The following is a 19,702-nucleotide window of genomic DNA, read 5'->3' on the forward strand; positions in this document are numbered from 1 at the left end:
TGTTTTCCTGGTGCCTCTCTCCACAGGAGGATGGGGCTGTACAGGTTTCCTGCAGCAGAAGCCTCCCCAGGGTTCCAGCTATGCTGAAGCCACAGCTGTGACCTCAGGCCAGGTTCAGCTCTTTGGGTTTCAAAGGCCACATCTGAGCAATCAGCTGAGGCCTGCTTGGCATGAAGGTGCCCAGGGGACAAAAGCAAACAAAATTTGTATTTATTTTTCCTTTTTCAAACCTGGCAGCCCTCTAGCTCATCAAACAGCACTTCTGCTCCCTCTAGGGCTGCCCTCTGATCTGGCTTGTGTGGGAAGGATGAGAAATCCTTTCCTTGTAACTACAAACCTGTGGTGTCCCTCTGTGAGAGCTGGAAAATGCAGAATTAGCATCCCTTTTCTTCAAATCAACCTTCTTGTCCATTAGCAGGAATGGAATAGCCCCCCTACATCTTTGGAAACCTTTGTTCCACGGGAGGAAGGTTTGGGTGAGGCTTAATTTCCATCTAATAGCCTGTTAAAATCTTCACATGGTTTCTTGGAGAATGCCATTAAGAATCAATTACATTAATGGGGCTCAGTTGGAGCTGTGCTGAAATATGGATGGGATCAAGGAAAGTGACTTTGCAAAACAGGGTCCTTGGTGCTGCAGCCATTTATTCCTCTTGATCTCCCCAGGTTTCTGTGTGGACCAAACCTGCTCTTGCATGTTGTCAGCTCTGCAGAAGCGGAGCTTGTTCAAGGTTGAGCGATTAGTGCCATGAACTGTGGTGTAAAGCCACTGCCAGGGGGAGTAATTCTCTCGCCCTGGTAGAGATGGTGTTGGACTGCTCCACCAAAACCACCTGGCAGCACCAGGAGATCCTCCAGGCCTTGCTCATCCAACTGCACAGCCTGATCCGACACCTTAGAGGTGTCTGGGACTCTGCTGCTGACACTGCAGAGTGTCCACGAGCTTAACATGTGACAAAGGGCCTGGAGATATGAGAGGATGAGAGAAAGAACTTTCTGTCCGTGGCTGCTGGGTTGTTAAACTGATTATAACGGAGGTTGTGAAAGAGGATCCTTATCCATGGAAAGAAAAGAGAAGCTGGATGTCCTTGAAGGAGAGTGCATGGAAAGGTGAGTCCTGAGACTGCTCAGGATCTTGTATAAAGGTGGGACTGAGAGGTCACTGTCCACTGAGAGGTCACTGTCCACCGAGAGGTCACTGTCCACTGCCCCTTCCATGGGGTGGGATTTAATGAGTGCCCCACTGCTCACAGCTGGTGTTGGGCAGTGGTGGCACTGCTTTGGTCCTGCTGCTGGTGCAGGAAGCGTGGCTGGAGCTGGGATTGCAGTGAATATGCTGGGGAAGCTCCACCTGAATGCTCGTGGATTGGGATGAGGGATTCAGGTGGGGTTGGGAAGGAGCCTGTAGTGGCCACAGTGACTCAGGGTGAAAGCTCAAGAGAGGGACAGAGACAAGGCCTTGGTGTCCGTCTGTTGTGTGCTTTCCATCGTACTTTGAGCCTCTTGGATTGTGTTTTTTTGCAGGAATGTTTGTAGAAAGGGATCTGTGGAATCCAGCTGCCTCATGCCATCCACATGCTGCGTGGGCAGCTCAGCTGCCAGCAAGTGGCCTGAGGGACTGAGGCAGAGCCCTGTGGGGTTTGCATCCAGGTGCCAGGCAGTGCATGGGTGTCTGTGAGGTGCAGGGAAAGCCACAAGTGTTGGGTGCTGCCTCTTGTCCACGAGAAATTTGTGATTTACAATGATTTACAAGTGCTCATCTGTTGTAATGTATTTGCAAGGATTAGGCCATAGTGTGCACCAGCCAGCCTGCTTCTAAGTTTGTTATCAAAGCCTCAGGAATTTTTCAAGGCTACTGGAACATAAGTTGTGCTGAATTAACAAAGAAGAGGCTGAGAAACTGAATACCAAGTGAGCAAGAACTGGATAACAGAGGGCTGTGAAACACCTGGATGTAACCAATCACACACTCTGAGAAATGCAGGCAGAAAACGAGGGAACAAGACAGAGGCACCAATCAAGAAGTGTGCACTTAGTAGCTTGTAGAATCTATAAAAATGTGTGTAATACAAACAATAAACGGCTTCTGCTTGATCCTATTGCTCAGTTGTCCAGGAGCCCTGGACTCCCTCAATACTCATTATCCCCAGACTTTCACACCTGGGTTTGTCTTCCTCTTTACAAACGAGGGGCTTGAGTAAAACCAAAGCAAACAAAATCTTTAAAAGATATAAAGTAGAAGTGGGGTGAGCACCCCCCTGGCTCCCCTGCATGCCTTGGCTGAAGGACTGGAGGTGCAGCTGAAGAGCAGCCCTGCTGCCAGAGCCGAGGCACTGATGCAGGCGATGGGTACGAGACTGCTGAGCTGGTACCTGTCGCTGTCGAGGCAGGACAGGAATGAGAAGACTCTGACCAAAAGGCTGCTGAGAGTAAAACTCCAGTTTATTCAAAATACACTGCTCTTTTATACAGAGCTTTGTGAGGACCAACTCCATTGGTTCTGAAGTGAAAACAACCTACACCATTGGTGCAAAGTGCTTGACACACAGTGATCGAATTATTTACATTCTTCTCCAGCTCTTTCCCAGGCTTCTGCCTGGCTAGAAATTCTCAGTTTCTTTCTTGGACTGAATCTGAGACCCACAGGTAGCTGCCAGCAGAGCTGCATCCTGGGCAAGGGCTCCACTCGGTGTCTGATCACCCTGAACAGCCCGGGGCTGGCATCTCAGCTGGCACCGGAGCTCCTGGGGCTGCCCACCCTGCCTTGGCACCGCTGCCCTGTGGAGCAGCCGGGGCTTGGCGCACGCCCGGAGCTGCAGGCCCCATAAAGGTGACTCCATGGAAATGACAACTTGGTGTTAGGAGTTGGAGGCTGGAGAGATGTGCCTTTCTTGAGCTCCTCGTTAGGGAACCGGCTCCTGTGCGCAGCCTGTGCTGGGTGCAGAGCCTGCCCCTGAGCTCTCATCAAATCCCTCAGAACCAAACCCACCCCTCGCCACTTCCCACCTCATCCGGCCCGAGCTGCGCGTGCTGGGAGGATCCGTGAATCCCCGAGCTCAGGCTCGGCGTAACCTTGGAGCAGAGTGATGGAGACCAGCCCCAGCCAGACTTCACAGTGCCTTGTTCTTGGAAATGAGCTGTGTTTCAGGCGAATATCCGGGAGCCGGGGATTTTTTTAGCCTGTCTCTTGCTGTTCATTTTCTCCCTGGCACTGGGACTGCAATTCCAGGAACCCTGGCTATACTTGAAAGTGCCTCTCAGACAGGGATAAAAGAAATTAAACCTCTCAGCTTTCTCTTTTTTTTTTTTTTTTTTTTTTTTTTTTTACTCATTGTAGTTTTTCAAACGTGGATTTAAGATGGGGACAAAATGTACTGGTTGACATCTGCCAGCCTGTTCCAGCCTGGAGCAGGTGAATGGGAGGATGAGGAGGCTCCTCCCTGAAAGGCTCCGAGCTGCTCCTGGAGCAAGCAGAGATGCTTGTCTGCTGCCAGGTGCAGCCTTTCTTACACTTCCCCTCTCCTCCTCATGTAATTAACTCGTTAAATTTAGCTGTCTGAGAGGTATGGAAATGCATGTGGTGCAACTGCTTCGGCTGTGCAAATAACCGTGATTTCAGCTTCCGTGAAAAATCAAGGGAATTGTTTCATGCCATGCAGAAGCACTGAAAGAACTGAGTTTCATACAAAAAGCAGATTAAAAAGGCAAGAAAATTGGGGAAAATGAGGAGTAATGTTTTTGTCTAATCTGGATTGTGATGATTTCGAGCTTTTAATGTTCTCAGTTTTAATTTTTTAACTTCAGTTTTATTTGGGAAATTAAACTGTGACATCCTTTCAAGTAGAAAAGACCAGACTCTCAAGGTTTTCATTTAACAATGTTGGCACACAAAATGTTCTCCGTGCTGCCTTTCTTCAAGGAAAGGTTTTGGCAAACTTGGCTTGAGTTACTGAAGCGTTGTGGTTGACCAAAATCCAGGGGGAATGTGTGTGGGGGAATTCAGTAAAAACTATCCAGCAAAGTGTTTCTCTCCTGCTGCTGTGCTACTCCATCTTTGGGCAGATGGAGCCAGCTGAGAGTCAGAGTATCCTTAAAAATGCACTTTTTGGATGAAATGCTTTCTCTGTTAATAGCTCTTCCTGATTGCTCTGTGCTTACAGATGTGGAGGGATGGCCCAGTCTGCAGAAACTGAATTTGAACATACCTAGGTTAATTTTAGGGTTGCATCCCAAAGTTGTGGCCACTGGAGATTTTTTGATCTATTACAGAGTTATTTAGGTTGGAAAACACCTGTGAGATCATCAAATCCAACCCGTGACTGACCTCCACCTGCTTGTCACCCAGTGAGTGCCTTGGACACCTCCAGGGATGGGGACCCCACCACCTCCCTGGACAGCCCTGTCCAATGTTCAGTCATCCTTTCTGTGAAGAAATTCCTGCTGCTGTCCACCCTGAGCCTGCCCTGCCCCAGCCCGAGCTGTTCCCTCTCCTCCTGTCCCTGTTCCTGGAGCAGAGCCCGACCCCCCGGCTGTCCCCTCCTGTCAGGAGCTGTGCAGAGCCACCAGGTCCCCCTGAGCCTCCTTTTCTCCAGGCTGAGCCCCTTCCCAGCTCCCTCAGGAATTCTCCAGCCCCTTCCCCAGCTCTGTTCCCTTCTCTGAACACGCTCCAGCTCCTCAGTGTCCTTCCTGCAGTGAGGGGCCCAAAACTGGCCACAGCACCCAAGTGCTGAGTCCAGGGGGATTTTTTTGGGTTTCCATCTGCTGAGGAGCTGGGCCAGCCTGCCCTGGCCACCCCTGATGGGAAGCCCTTGGTTGTGCTCATTGTGGAGAGGGTGAGGGGCTGGGGATGGAGCGCAGGAGCAGCTGAGGTCAGCTCAGGTGGGACGAGCCTGGTTCACCCTGTGCTCCCGGGGTGCTCGTGGTCTCCTCACGCTGTCAAACATTAACCTGCCTCTCCACACACAGCTGTTCCCGAGCCTTCACCACCTGTGCATGCAGCACACACCTGATGGATCCTGCCCCAGCTCTGTTTGCTCTCAGGGCTCAGCTCCCGTGGGGATGAAGGCTCCAGGTCTGCCTCATCCTGAGCATGAATTAGAGGAGATGATCTTCCTGGGAGCACAGACATGCTCAGTGGGGACAATCCTGGAGCAGGGAAACCCCACCAGGCACCTGCTCCATCCCCAGAGTGTTTTATCCAGGTGCAAAGCAGACTGGGTGCCCCAAACCCATTTTCTGCTCAGCAGTTTGCTGGCAGTGGGGCAGTGTTGGCATTAACCTGCCTGGCTCTCTTTGGTCACCCCCACACTTCTCCACTGGGCTCCAGCTTTGTTTGAGGTGGCAGAAGGGATTTTTCTAATCTAATTTTCCATTTTTATTGTTCAGTGCACAGCCCTAAGTCTAATTTACAGGCTTATTCAAACTGTGGGCTGAACATGGGAATCTTCATTTCCTTCCAGACCTCTTTTTTATGGACCTCATTGCCACAGTCTGAGAGCTTCACACCAGCATTAACTCAATTTCACAACACCCCTGTGAGACAGACTTTGATGTTTCCTATTTTATGGTGCAAAGGGTGGTATAGGAATATCAAAGACAGAAGTATCCATTAATTTTCCCTTAATACCCTCAAAACCTGTTTTTGGGAACAGCAATACGCTCATTTCTCCTGCATGGGCTCACATCCTGACAAGTTTTAGGGCACCAATCCAAATGGAAAGATTTCTAGGGCTTCTCATGAACTCACACCAGAGTTTTCTTATGATTTTCCTTGATTTAGGGCTCATACAACACCTAGAAAAGTCCACCTTAAGGTAGAAAGCTATAAACAATAAAAAGAGGTGGGAGTGTGTGGCTTTAAGCCTTTTGGTAACTTCACGCTTTTCCTGTCTCATCATGCACACTGGAAACAAAAATCCTGCAGGTGATGGTGACAAAGAATGTCCTAGTGGACATTTTAGCTTAAAGCTGGCAGTTTATGCAACTTGTACTGAATGCTCATGTGAAACTTTCCACCACCCATCCCATCTCTGAACCCCCTTTGCCATCTGTTCGTCCAAAGTGGTTGCTGAAGTTGCTGCTGGTGGAACTATGCTGTGGAGGAACAAACTTTTTGGCATTATTTCTTCCCTTGGTATATCTGTGCTTTAGGAGGAAAATGTCCAAGAAAAATTGAGATGAATCAGGTTTCTATATGTGGCTTTTTTGAATATTTAACATCTTAGATCTTGTGAAGCAAAAGGGGCAAGGAACAAACGCTGTCTATTTTTAGGGCTGGGGAGTGGATGAAGCTGCTGGCCTAGATCCTGAACTCCTTCCAGGAGGAGCAGGGCAGAAAACAACCATAAACTGAGCCCGTCTTTGTGTGCTGGGCAGGATTTCTTGTGCTTATTTGAACTGAGAAAAACCAGTTGGTTTTCATGTTGAGTTGTTTGAGTTGTGGAGGGAAAAAGTAAAAAAGGGATCACGAGAACTTTGAACAAAACCTCTTCCCTATCTGGTTTTATTTCAGTTGTCCAAACTGAGAATTGTCTAAATACTTGAAAAGGATGAAAGTCAATAAATTAAGGGAAGACTTTTTCCCTGTCTCCTCTTCCCCCATTCAACACTGGGGTTATAACTTGCTCAGGAGTTACTCCAGTGTTTTGCTTTTCCCAGCTGCCAAAATATGGAAATTTTGGGAGTTTTGAGGGCTCTTCCTCTTTCCCTCCTCTTCCCTGTGCCAGTCCTGATACTTTGCACTGGTTCCAGTGAAAATTCATCTTAACTACTGACCTGCTCTCAAAAATTCAGCTGGGTTTAAACAGCCCCCAGATAAATCTCAAGTTACAGGCTGGGGAAAGGTCTTTGTTTGCAGTGCGTTTCTTACTGGGAGCTATTGCCGTTACTTTAAAATTAAAAATAAGAGCAAGATACACTGAAAAAAATAGAAATAAGTGGGGTGAAAAACTGTTCTTCAGCTGAGACTGAGAATGGAAAATTTCTACCCAAAAGAAGAATATTTCTGGAAATGACAACTCAATGGAAACATGGTTCTCTAATGCATTCACTGTTAAGTGAACATTATTTATATTGCAGGAGAGAAACACAATGTGGCAGAAGTTATTTGGCTGAAAAAAAAATAGAAAATCCATGAGCAGACATTCATCGTTTGCAAGTAGGGAGCCTGGGATACAGATGAGCTAGAGGATGAAGACTCCAGACTCTTGCTCTTGCAATTTGCATTTTGTTGGTATATATAAAATGAAATGAGGTTTATATTTGTTTCAAGCAGAAGTGCTTAGCAGGCATAGGAAAAGCTGTCTGCAACGTTAAGCATATATTCCAAATTTTCTTGGAACGAGACCATTAGGAGGAAATAGCTACTCTTTTTCTATTCTTGCTGAGGTAGGATCATGTTCTCTACATTGTTTAATAGCAAGTCTAATGCTACTTTGGAGACTCTTTTTTGGAGAGGCAGCACATTCTCAGCCATGTGATCCTGCAATCTGCAGTTGTTTTGGGGTAGAACTTGGATTGCTCCAAAGGGGAGATGCAAATCCCACCTGATTTGGGCTGATTTGTGGGACTGACAGGGGAATTAAATTCTGGGACAAATCTACACAGGGGGTTTATTCTTCCTTCTCTTTATTCATGCCTTCTAGGGCTGTTGGAATGCTTTGGGCCCTGCAGTGGTGTGGTGCTGCTGCTCCTGTAGGCTCTGCTCCGAGGATTTTGGTGTGTCAAATTCTGCATGGAGAGTGTGATGGGAAGCTGAGGGAGCTCCCAGTGCTCCTCCTCTTTCCCATCTCAATAATGTCCTGGTGTGCAAGGGAAGTTTTCCAACACATCCATCCATCCTGCAGTCTCTGGGATGATAATCTGGCCAAACTCCTGAGCAGCTGCCTTTTCAGGTTCACCACCTTTGGAAAGAGCTTTTCCTTTTGCCAGTGGGAAGGGCAGAGGTTTAGGGTTTACATTTTAGCAGTTTGCTGTGGGTGGCAGATCCTTAACCCTCTTACTGCTGATTTCAGTGGGTTTCAGATCAGATCTGAAAATCCTTTAGCCATGTTGCAGGACAGATTTCCCAGCTCAGAGCTCCTGTATCCCCTGGAATTATTCCCTCAGCAATAAAGACAGCCAGATTGACAGCTAGAATACTTTTTCTCTTTGTAATGACTTTTTAACATTCAAAATTTATGGATCTCTTTATGCCATAAAACATAGCAAGTCTATCCTCTGTCCCATTCCAGCATTACTTGCCTAAATTTGAATCCATCACTTTGAAATGATTTCATTGCAAATGGGGTGCATGATGAATAATGGAATATCTTGAACCCTACTAACTTCAAATTAATGTTCTTTTCTGCCAAGTAATTACTGTCCCATAAAGGAATCCTTTGTACCTCTGGATGAGGCTTTCTAGTCCCTCATGCCCCAAAATCCTTTAAACTGTCCCTTTCAAGCTGGTCTGAACCAAAAATATACAAGGACTGTGGGTCCTGATAAGTTTTTATTTCTTTAATTGGTTTTGTGGAACTGTTGGAGCCTGGGAGTGTGTCTGGAGCACATCTCTGGATGACTTTGTCCTGGACACCAGAGTAATTAGCAAGAGCCCTGTTGCTTTTTAAGGCTCAGCCTGGCACTTGTGAAATCAGCTCATTCTTGACCCTCCTGGAGCAAAAAACCAGATTGTTGTTGTCATTGTTTTTTGCAATTATGTTTTACCTTGTCCTTATGGCTGTGAGTGGGTGCTCCAGGAACATCTCAGGACAGGACTTTTGCTGCTGAAGGGAGGGGAAGAACTCCAGCTCTGGGCCAATGTAACTCCTGTCCTTCTGCCTGCCAGGTTCACTTCTGTTCCTCAGTGCTCCAGGCACAAGGATGGAAAATCTGACCCCGCTTATTTCATGTCAGAAACAACTGGTGGCACTGAGCATCAGGAATTTTCAATCTGCTCTCTTCCAGGAAAGCCTGTTCTCCCACTTCACCAGTGCTTTGTGCTTGATCTTGTTGAATTCTAAAATTGCTGTCCTGGCCATAGATGAGGAACTAACTCTGGTGTCTAAAAGAAGCTGAACCAATATGAGTATCTCCCCAGTTTCTAGGATGCTCACTCTGTCTTACACTCTAACAATCAGACTTTCCCCCATTTCTCCTTTTGTGGTTTTCACCACCAGATTTTCAATTTGTTAATTTTTACAGTGCCAAGTCAACCTATTCTGTACAAATCTGAGCTCCATGAGGGGGCTTTTTACACTTTCATATCATTTGATACAGAAAGACCATGAGCAGAAAGTTACACAGACCAGTTCCCTTTATCCCACCCAGGGCATTTAAGGATGCAGAGGGATGGACAAGGTATGTGGAGTGACCTGAACCTGTTTGTGGGCTAATGAATCTGCTCCATCATTACCTCATGTTGTAATGACTACTTGGTGCCAGAATCCTCAAGAAAAGTCCACCCCAACCTGAAGGACCATCAGTCTGTGTCATTAAACATGCCCTGACCCAATCAACCAGAGCTATTTAAAATTTAAATATAAATTTAAATATAATCTCTCGGGTGTCTGTTTCCTCATGAGTCTCTGGAGGCTGCAAATCTGCCTTAGTTCTTCTAACAGAAGATTTCAGAAAGGTTTAACTCCTTTCTCTCATGCTTAGGATCACAAGCGAGATGGCTGTGACAATCTAAATAAATAGATGTGCTGCTGTTGGGTTATTTCATCTTCATAAGGGCCATTTAACCCCCTTCTGCTTTTTCTGCTGGAGCAAGGGAGTTTTCAAAGGAAAGGGTCAAGGAACAGGATGCAGAAAATTGATGTCATCCTCAGAGCTGTCCTTGCCAGCCCCCAGCTTGAAATATCTCGGGTGACACTGAAAGACTCCCTGCAGGGCTCTGAGAACCAGGATGAATGAGGATCCTTGCATTAAATGATGATTAAGTGCCTGATGAAATGGGATGAATGAGGTGCTGCAGGCAAGAACTCCTCCATTATCACAGCTGACCCCGGGCCAAATTCCCTCCGTTTCCCCATCTGTAAAAATGGAAATTTATTGCGTCATCAGTTAAGGATGAAGTTGTGTCTTAGAAACCTTCATGCTCTGGAGAGCAGAGAACACCTTTCTGTTCACAGCTCCTGCCCAAGTAATTATGGGATCATGGGTTGGAAAAAGACTTAAAACCATCTGTTTCCACCCCCTGCCATGGCAGGGACACCTTCCACTGTCCCAGGTTGCTCCAGCCCTGTCCAGCCTGGCCTTGGGCACTGCCAGGGATCCAGGACCAGACACTTCCTGGGTACCCTGTGCCAGTGTTTTTTCCCCCTTATAACAAAAAAACTTCTCCCCAGTATCCCATTTAAACCTACTCTCTGTCAGTATAAAGCCATTCCCTCTTGTCCTGGCACTTCATGCTTTTGGAAACAGTTCCTCTTCGTCTTGTGGGCTCCCTTCAGCCACTGCAAGGTCACAATGAGGTCACTCCAAAGCTTCTCCTCTGCAGGCTGAGCAATCCCAGCTCTCCCAGCCTTTTATCCCAGCAGAGCTGCTCCCTCCAATCAGTGAGAAGACCCATTACACTGTCCTGCTGCTGATGTTTAGTAGAAACTTTCACAAAATGGGCTAAGTCAGGAAGCATTTTTTCCCCTGGACTGAAATCCTCTGTGTGAGCCATGTATTGAATCCAAATGCTCCACAAAGACCCCCTGAGTGAGTCTTCATGAGGCCTGGTGGGGATGGACACACTTCCATCTTCCCTGCATCATCCATCAGGGAGCTTGAAGTAATTGGGAAAGAGATGATTATTGAATATCCCATGAAAGATGAGAGAGAAACAGAACTATTACCCGTCTTTGAGGAGAGGAAATGAAGGAGGGAGTAGTAGAACAGTAATCAAGCAAAGAACAAAACCACAGTGACCGTGGTGTTTGGTTTAGACAGCTGCCTGCTTTGTTAGGGCCAGGAAGAGGAGTAAGTACAGAGCATGTACTTACTTCTCCTCCTCCAGCACTCACTATGAAGTTCACTGCAGATCTTCCTAGTGCAGAGAAGTGGGGCCCTGACCCAGCAGGGTCCTTGAGCCCACTTGGCATTTCCAGCCCCACTGGCTTTTTTAGCCCTGCCACCCTGGCAGTGGCACATCTTAGGATTGGCCTCCCTAAGCCTTCCTTGCACCTTTAATTGTTTGTTTTCTTCCTGGCTGGAGCCTCAAAGCCCCACAGGACATTGGGAAACAGCTCCCTGCCATCCCTCCTGGTGGTTGCATCCATGTGTTATGTAAGGTGACTGTTCCAGCTGGTAAAACATCCTGGGGTCATTTCCTACTGAGGGGCTGAACAGGTCTAGGATCAGGATTGTTAATTCCAGGCTGTTCTACCTGCACGGTTTGGTTTTACATAAAATCAATTACTCTCTGAGTGAATGTTGGGAAAAATGACCGATTGCAGGCTGGATGAAGAATCCCTGGTTCTTAGAAAAGCTCAGTGCTCTCACTGGGAATTTCGTGTTAAGGAACTACACAAATCTGAGAGGTGAAGTCAAGGAGTACAAGTGTGATTTCTGATGAAAAACTGCTTTGCTTCTACTCTGTCTTTGTACAAGTGTTATCTGCGGGTCTCAAACCCTGCAGGAAACATCTCTGATACTTCCTGAAGGAGCTTGCTGATCCCTTCCCCTTTTGTAAAGAGGGAAGACAAAGGAGGGACATAAAAAGCACATTGAAAATGGCTCCATGGCAATGACAGACACCCGTGGTGTTCTTCTGGAGAGTTTGTTTCCTGGAAGGGATTGTTTCTTTCACAACCAGCTGATTCCTGTCCCCTCCTGGATAATCTTGAATGCTGTCCCAGTTAGGCAGAATTATCAGCTGTGACTCTGATCTTGTTCCACGGTGTAAGTCATGGGCATCAAGAGAAACTTGTCCTCCACATGGCTGAGGGCAGAATCACAAGAGCCTGGTGTTTTTGCATTCCAATATATTTTAATTACTTTGGACCAAATATTGAATGATCCTTTATTTTAAAGGAAGCCAGAGATCTCCCTGAGATTGTTCCAAGTGAGCTCTACAAGCTTCTTCATCTAAATTTTACTCTGGGAGCAGCTGAGGTGGCACTTTCTGCCCCTTTTGCACAGATGGATTGTCCAGGAAACCCTCAGGAAAATCTTGGTGAGTCGAAGTGGAAAATGTTGACCTGAAACAGCAAAAGATCACAGCAAAAGGTCACAGATGGGCCCTTCCAGCTCTGTCCTGCCCCTCCCACCACAGCAGCATGGTGGGAGGGACAGGGAGGGATGGACAGGGCTGCTCTGAAGGGCTCCAAATGGTTGGGCCCAGGTGATTTCCTCAGTGCTGTGGAACCTGGCTTCTCCAGAGGGGCTGAAAAGTGGATCTTGGATTGTCTTTGATGTCAGGTTATTCGGCTGGGCCCGGTGGCCGGAGATGGCTCGGGTGAGAAGTGACAGGAGCTCTGGTGGTGGGTGGTTGAGTCGTGTGGTGCTGGGCAAGGCTGAGATCCTCAGGTCAGGTATCCTCTGAAGACAGGGCTTACCTGGGGAAAGGTAATATTGGCTTTTCCAATTTAACCAAAAGTTAACTTGAAACGAGCTGGATTTGCAGGTGATGGTGTTTCACAGGTTTGGGAGTTTGGCACAAGGTTGCTCTAAGGCTGTTGGCTCTCACCAGGGAGAGGCAGCAAAGCTTTCTCAGCTGGGCTGTGACCTTCTGCAGGGGCTGGCCCAGCCCAGGTCTCCTTCATCCTCATTTTCTAAACTCTCCTGTGTTCATTAAGAGCTGTTTGTAATTTGTTCCAGCCCTTCTTTGCTGAACGAAGAGCTCTCCTGAAAGCCAAAGAGCCCATTAAGAGCATACACAGGGAAAAAAATAACACCATGAAGAAAACATGAGATTTCTTTTTTGATCTCTTAATCCATTTGGTGAAATATGGATGTTTCAAGCCAAAAATGGAGAAGGAAGAAAATGTAAAGTGTTTCATTTTGAAATATATTGCTTTTACGTACTTGAAATGTTTCTTTTGACTTTATGCTTGGAAAGAGCACTGATCTAAACTGTAAATAAAAATTAATTAAGTGACTCAGACACCATAAATCTGTTACCTTCAGGTCAAATGAAATATTTGGTTGGCCTGAGGTGGCTTTTCTTGGATGCTTTCTCCCTGGGAAAGCACAATGTTTGCAAATGGGAATTTCCCTGCCCATGGGGTTGGAATAAGATGGGCTTTAAGGTCCCTCTCAACCCAAACCATTCTGTGATTCTATAAAATTATTTTATCCAGTCCATTTGGATCATCCAAGTGAAAAGTTTGTTTGGATCATCCATCTGAAAAGTTCCCTTGCCCAGCTCTAGGTGGCAATGATTGTTTTTTCCTGTTGTTTCTGCACTCAGAGATACGGTTTCCCCCTCAGGAAAGTGCCAGCAATTGGGATTTTCCTTTGCCAATCTCCTCTGAAGAAGGAATCTGCCTTGGGAAGACCTTAGACCTGACAGGGAAACACAACAAAGTAAATAGAGAATCAGGAAATGAAGATTATTTGTAATTGAGATGATTTGTCTCCCTTTCACCAAGCCCTGAAAGGGATTCTGGGGAATATAAAGGCATGATGTAAAAAAGAAGAAGCTTTTATTTTGCTTATCTGGACTGTTTTGAAACCTTTTCTTTTAGGAAGGATATTATTTTATGCAAAGCTTTGTTGTGTCTGTGGCCTGTAATTCCAGCAGAAATACCTGGAATAAACCCAATTCCTCAGTGCAGCATTTGGGCATGCTGGTGGCAGGTCATGGCTGTTCAATTCAGCTGAAAACATCTGAAGGGGCCACTGAGAGAGTTCAGGCCTTGGAAGGAAACAAGAAAGGGATGCTGAAAGGTTATGGATGTCCTGCCAGCATTTTCCTGGAAAACACGGAGCTTTACAGGCAGGTTTTGTGCAATAAGGACAAGATTGAACAGGCTTCAAACACAGGAAATCACAAAGGGCTGCAGCCAAGGAGAGGGTGAACCCAAGGCAGACAAGAGGCAGGAAGATGCATCTCCAAGCAAAATTCCCAGGGGATGGAAGCACAGGTGTCTCTTGCCTCACAGAGACCTTTTATTTTCTCTTTTTCTTTCCTCAGGAAAATGTTTGGAGAAACATGACTCTACGCTGATTATCTCAATTTTGAGATGTTTAGAAAAAAGACAGTTTCTATCCTCAGGTCTCCTTGTTCCTCCCAGGATAGATGAATTGCTGGAGAGGCACTTGAAGATTTCGTTCCATTTTGGCTTTCCTTCATCTTCCTCAGCCTCTGTGCTGATGATCTGGAGGGGCATGGAAGTTCCCCCACCTTTCCTTGGATTTCAGTGAAGTTGTAAGAAAGTTGCCTTCTCTTCATTTTATCCTTCGAAATGCTCTGAAGCTTTCATTCTCTTTCAGAAGCTGTGGCTCATAAAATGGGGCTTTGGTGAGGAAGGGGAGGAACAAAATAACCCATTCAATAACCACCCCCTCTGCCAAACCAAGGATTCACAGGTCCTCTCTGCCTCTCTCTGAGAAGGAAAAGGAGCAGAGTGAAGAATGAGCAGAGTTTTCCAAAAAATTCCTGGCAGGAGTGAGCGTGGCAGCTGCCGATCACCGCCCTGAGCACCATGCTCCCCTCTCCTTCGCTCTGGTGTTTTTTGGGCTCTGAGCTGGGCAGGATTCTCTTAGAGCTTCTTTGTAACTCCTCTACAGAACAATCTGCCCAGGATGGCCCTGGACCAATTGTAGGCCAGTCCTGGAAGCCCTCAGGCAGGAGAGGAGCAGCTGGACTGTCCCTCCTTTTCCAACAGGTCTCTACCTGGGATTTCCTCCACCTGCAATGTGTGCTCAGTCAGTATTTACAATTTTGTTGTTGTTTTGAGCTGGAAGGTTTGATGTGTTCATTGTCTGATTTCTCAGGTTCTCTTCTCTCTGGGTGTTTGTCCCACAGGTTTCATGCAGGACGGATCAGCACAGGTTTCATCTGATTTAGGAGGAGGAATCTAAAATACAGGTTAGGAAGGATGATGAGATGCTCGAGCCTGTCCAGAGGAGGCAACGAGGCTGGAGAGGGGCTGGGAACACAAACCCTGTGAGGAACCACTGAGGGAGCTGGGGGTGCTCAGCCTGGAGAAAAGGAGACTCAGGGGTGACCTTGTCACTCTGTGCAGCTCCTGGAAGGTGGCTGTGCTCAGCTGGGGCTGGGCTCTTTCTCCAGGAACTGACAGAACCAGAGCACACAGTCTCCAGCTGCACCAAGGGAAATGCAGGCTGGATATCAGGAAAAAGTTTTTCCACAGAAATGGTGATAAAGTTCTGGAATGGCTGCCCGGGAAGGTGGTGGAGTCACCATCCCTGGGTGTGTTTAACAAAGTCTGGATGTGGCTCTGGGTGCCAGGGTTTAGTTGAGGGGTTGAGGCTGGGTTGGTCTCTTCCAACCCAGTGATTCTGTGAGTTCTGTGATCTGCATATTGTTGGAAATTTGAGGAGTTTTGCATGGTGGTTTGGTTTTTTTCCCCCCAGGGTTTAATCAGTTGTATTCCCCATCCAGGACCAAGAGTTTTTTTTATTTCACATTGGATATTCCAAAGAGGAGCCATTTCTAGAGCTGTTAAGGTGGCAAAGTATTTTTTTATACAGAGAATCATAGATAGTTTGTGTTTGACTTGTTCCCTCACCTTCCACTACCCCAGGGTGCTCCAAGCCCCATCCAGCCTGGCCTTGGACACTTCCAGGGATCCAGGGACAGCCACAGCTGCTCTGGGCACACACAGTCCCCCTTCCCCTGCACACACCACTGCCTTTGAGTGTTTTCTTTCAGTGTTCCTGAATTCAAAGCATCTGAAAAGGCCTTTGAATTAAAGTGAATTTTTTGTTAAGAGTTCTTCAGCAGAAGCAAGGCTCTGTCCTGGGTAATCTCACCTTCCATCATCACATCCACAATATTTTAATTTAAGAAATTATTACCTAACATTTCATTTTATGAACCTATTTATTCCCATTTGTAAAGAGCCCTCAGATGATCCAGGCCTGTATTTTACTCGGTCCTATACAAGCAGGAATTGGATCTGAAAGCAATTAGAGGCTCAATTGCAACCTGTGGGACAGTTATTAATCTCTGGTTTGCCAGACAATCTAACTAACTCCTTTCTCCTGCACAATGACGTCGCATCTAGATTTTGGGAATGGGATTCAGGAGAAATGAAGCTTTCATGTAAGGCTGTAATTGTTGCATCTCCTCTGGCAGGAAACATCGATTAGCACTGAGGGACAATGTGTTAATGGCCCAGAGAAGTGGCTGTGAAGATGCAAGGGTCAAAATCTTATGGAATTAGTGAGTTTAGCCAAGAATTTCAGGAAGAGGGGACCAGACAGGATGGGAACAGGAGGAACCAGTGGTGACAGCCATAGAAAGACAGCTCATGCCATGGAGGGGATAATTTGAGTTTCTGGATGATAAATGCGCCCACCCTAAGGGAACTGTGGGAAAAGGGTGAGAGATCCAGGTGAAGCTGTGGAGAGCAAGTGGGAAATCTCAATTCCTGGCAGTAGTGAAAATTGTAATGAAATAAGTGAAAATAGTAATAAACCTATTATCATTACATTAGGAAAAAGAAATAGAAGTCAATATATCAGCAAAAGACCCTTTCCTGAGCTGCTCACTGATCCCTGGGTCTAATGGAGTTCATGGAGAGCAGTGGAAGTTGTCAGGATGAGAACCAGTAGCACTGGAGCAATATTAATGAAAATTCAAGGGTCAGTTAATGTAAAAGATGCCTAAAAGGAGACATGAGAGATTAAAAAAGAAGAAACAGTGGGCCAGTGGATCAGCAGCTCCTTTTCTTTCTTGTGAAGCACAAGGAGAAATTGCAGGTAATTCTTGAAAAAAGGAAGGAGAAAGTAACCCCACATGGGAAGAAATGTCATGTTTGTACTCACAGAGGAGCCAAGGACTTCTCCTGAGTCCTGAGTGATGGGAGGGTGGAGCACCTTCCCTGTGAGGACAGGCTGGGAGAACTGGAGCTGTTCAGCCTGGAGAAGAGAACTTCATGGAGACCTAATTGTGACCTTCCCATGCTTGAAGGAACCAACAGGAAAGGTGGAGAGAGACAACTTACAAGGGGTGGAGTGCCAGGACAAGGAGGAAAGGCTTCCCACTGCCAGAGCACAGGGTTAGATGGGATATTATGAAAAAATCCTTCCCTGGGAGGGTGGGCAGGCCCTGGCACAGGTGCCCAGAGCAGCTGTGGCTGCCCCTGGATCCCTGGCAGTGCCCAAGGCCAGGCTGGACAGGGCTGGAGCAGCCTGGGACAGTGGGAGGTGTCCCTGCCATGGCAGGGGTGGGATGAGAGGAGCTTTAAGGTCCCTTCCTGCCCAGAGCATTCCATGATTCCAGGATTCCATGGCACTGGCACAACCCAGGATCTCTGTCTCTAGGTCCTGTCAAGGAGCTGTGTCTGTGATGTCTCCTCAGTCCAGCATCATGGGTGTTGTCATGGCTGTGTTCCACGGCACCTGCAGGCCTGGAAGGGAGGCAAGGAGGTGAATCTGAAACTCTCTGGCATTTCCTGCCTTTGCTTCAAGGAATCTGGGCAAGACCACAGTTGAGGATGGCTTTCCTCAGACATCTCTCTCTCCTGAAAATGCCCTGTCACACACAAAATTGACTCCAGAGTGGGGATGGGTTTCAATTTGTGCTGGAGGTGGAAGGTCCAGGGGCTCTGTGGTGTCATCCCAGGCTGGTTATTCCCTTCCTCCTCTGAAGGAGTGAGAAGGAGAAGGTGTTTGGTGCCTGTGGGTGCAGGGCCAGGCAGCATCCTGGGGGTGCTTCCAGAGGGCTGGTGGGTGGCTGGGGAGGAAACCTGCCTGAGGCTAAAAACACAGCCCAGGGGGAGCGGGGGATCTCCCCACCGGGGCTGCGCTGCTCCAGGTGTGCCCCTCGCCCACCGCAGCCCACCCTGGCCCAGAGGGGCTGGGCTGTGCTTCTGTCACGTTGAAGGGAACTGGGGAGAGCCTCTTCCCCCAGTTCCTCGCCTGGTTTCTATGGTGATGTTGCACTCAACTGTGCTCAGCAGGTCTGGGTTTATTTCCCTGCAGATAAAACAGCCTGTGCTAATACACTGCAGCCTGGGCTCTGGGGCTTGGCAACAAGTCAGCCTCGGTGCCACTGAGCTGGAATGGCTCTGGGTGGAAGGTTTTTCATGCTGGATTTGGCAATGGGTGGAATTAGCTCATAAAATAATATTTGGAGTGTTTGTTGCGGCTGTTTGCTGCCCTGAGGCTGGAAGGCCGGGGTGCACATGGAAATGTGCCTTCTCCTGCTCCTCCTCCAGGTTCCCTGGTGCAGAAAGCTCAGGGACAGCCAGCTCGGGCTTGGCTGGAATGCAGTGCATGGTGTGGGAGGGAAAACGTGTGAGAGAAGGGTGTTGGAAGCAGAGGGAAAGGGGCTGTGCTGGGGGTGTTCAGGCTGGAGCTGTGTGGACTCCAGGTGAGTAATTCACACCCTTTCCCTCCACCAAGGAGCTGCTGCAGTTCCCATCCCCACCCCACACAGGGGTCTCTGGAAGCAGACCCACCCGTCTTCTCCTCCTTCCTCCAAGGCCTGAAGGCTTTGGGTGCTGCTGAGGGAAGGGGATGGCAGGTGATGGATGACTCCATGGGGATGTGGGGTCACTTTGTGCTGCTCCTGGGAATGGACACCTTCCCTTCTGTTGGCTCACATGGCTCCAGCTCATCCCTCCCCACGGGAGCTGCCAGCCAGGGACATCCCCGAGGATCCTGTCCCTCGCTGGGAGCCCAGAGAGCAAGGCTCAGTCCCACTGTGGGGTTGTGCAGCAGCTCAGCTTTGACTGGGGTGTTACTTGGGAACAGAAATGTTTTCTTTAGCTTTCTCCAAAGAAAACAAAGTTCCAAACCTGCCTTTTGCCATGACAGGGAAGTCTCTTCCTTTTGCTGTGTGCAGAGCTTTGATCCTGCCACACACCAAGATGTATTTGCTGAGGTTCTCCCACCTGAATTGTGCTTGTGTATTTGCTGCAGAGGGAAAAGAAATACACCTGGGGAGAAAATAGGACCCCCCCCAGCTCAGCAAACCAGGCTGTGGCCTTTGAAAGGACATGAAAAGTGAATTATTTTAACGATTTAGCATATTTTTCTGCATACCTGGGGGGAAGAGAAAGACTGGGAATATTGCAGCAGAACTCATTGCAAAGAGTGATGCTACTCCTCTGAGCAGGAGAAAGGGGGCAGGCAGTCCCAAATGCTGGGGCTGTGTTCTGGACACCCTGCAATCCCAAATTCTGTGGCTGTGTGTGCCCTGGGGACCCTGCAATCCCAAATGCTGGGGCTGTGTGTATCCTGGACACCCTGCAATCCCAAATGCTGGGGCTGTGTGTATCCTGGGCACCCTGCAATCCCAAATGCTGGGGCTGTGTGTATCCTGGACACCCTGCAATCCCAAATGCTGGGGCTGTGTGAGTCCTGGACACCCTGCAATCCCAAATGCTGGGGCTCTGTGTGCCCTGGGCACCCTGCAGTCCCAAATGCTGTGTGAGCCCTGGGGACCCTGCAGTCCCAAATGCTGGGGCTGTGCTCTGGGCACCCTGCAATCCCAAATGCTGGGGCTGTGCTCTGGACACCCTGCAATCCCAAATGCTGGGGCTGTGCTCTGGGCACCCTGCAATCCCAAATTCTGGGTTCCTGCAGTGCCTGG

At 47.9% G+C, this 19,702-nt stretch overlaps 1 protein-coding gene across 11 annotated transcripts in view; it reads left to right on the forward strand.

Moving 5' to 3' along the window:
• Positions 1-19,702, forward strand: part of CACNA1B (calcium voltage-gated channel subunit alpha1 B) — a 313,565-nt gene that overhangs the window by 22,582 nt on the left and 271,281 nt on the right. The gene's annotated exons all lie outside the window — the stretch shown is intronic.

The sequence above is a fragment of the Lonchura striata genome, chromosome 17, assembly GCF_050655825.1.
Source record: "Lonchura striata isolate lonStrDom1 chromosome 17, ASM5065582v1, whole genome shotgun sequence".
In the NCBI taxonomy this organism is placed as follows: domain Eukaryota; kingdom Metazoa; phylum Chordata; class Aves; order Passeriformes; family Estrildidae; genus Lonchura; species Lonchura striata.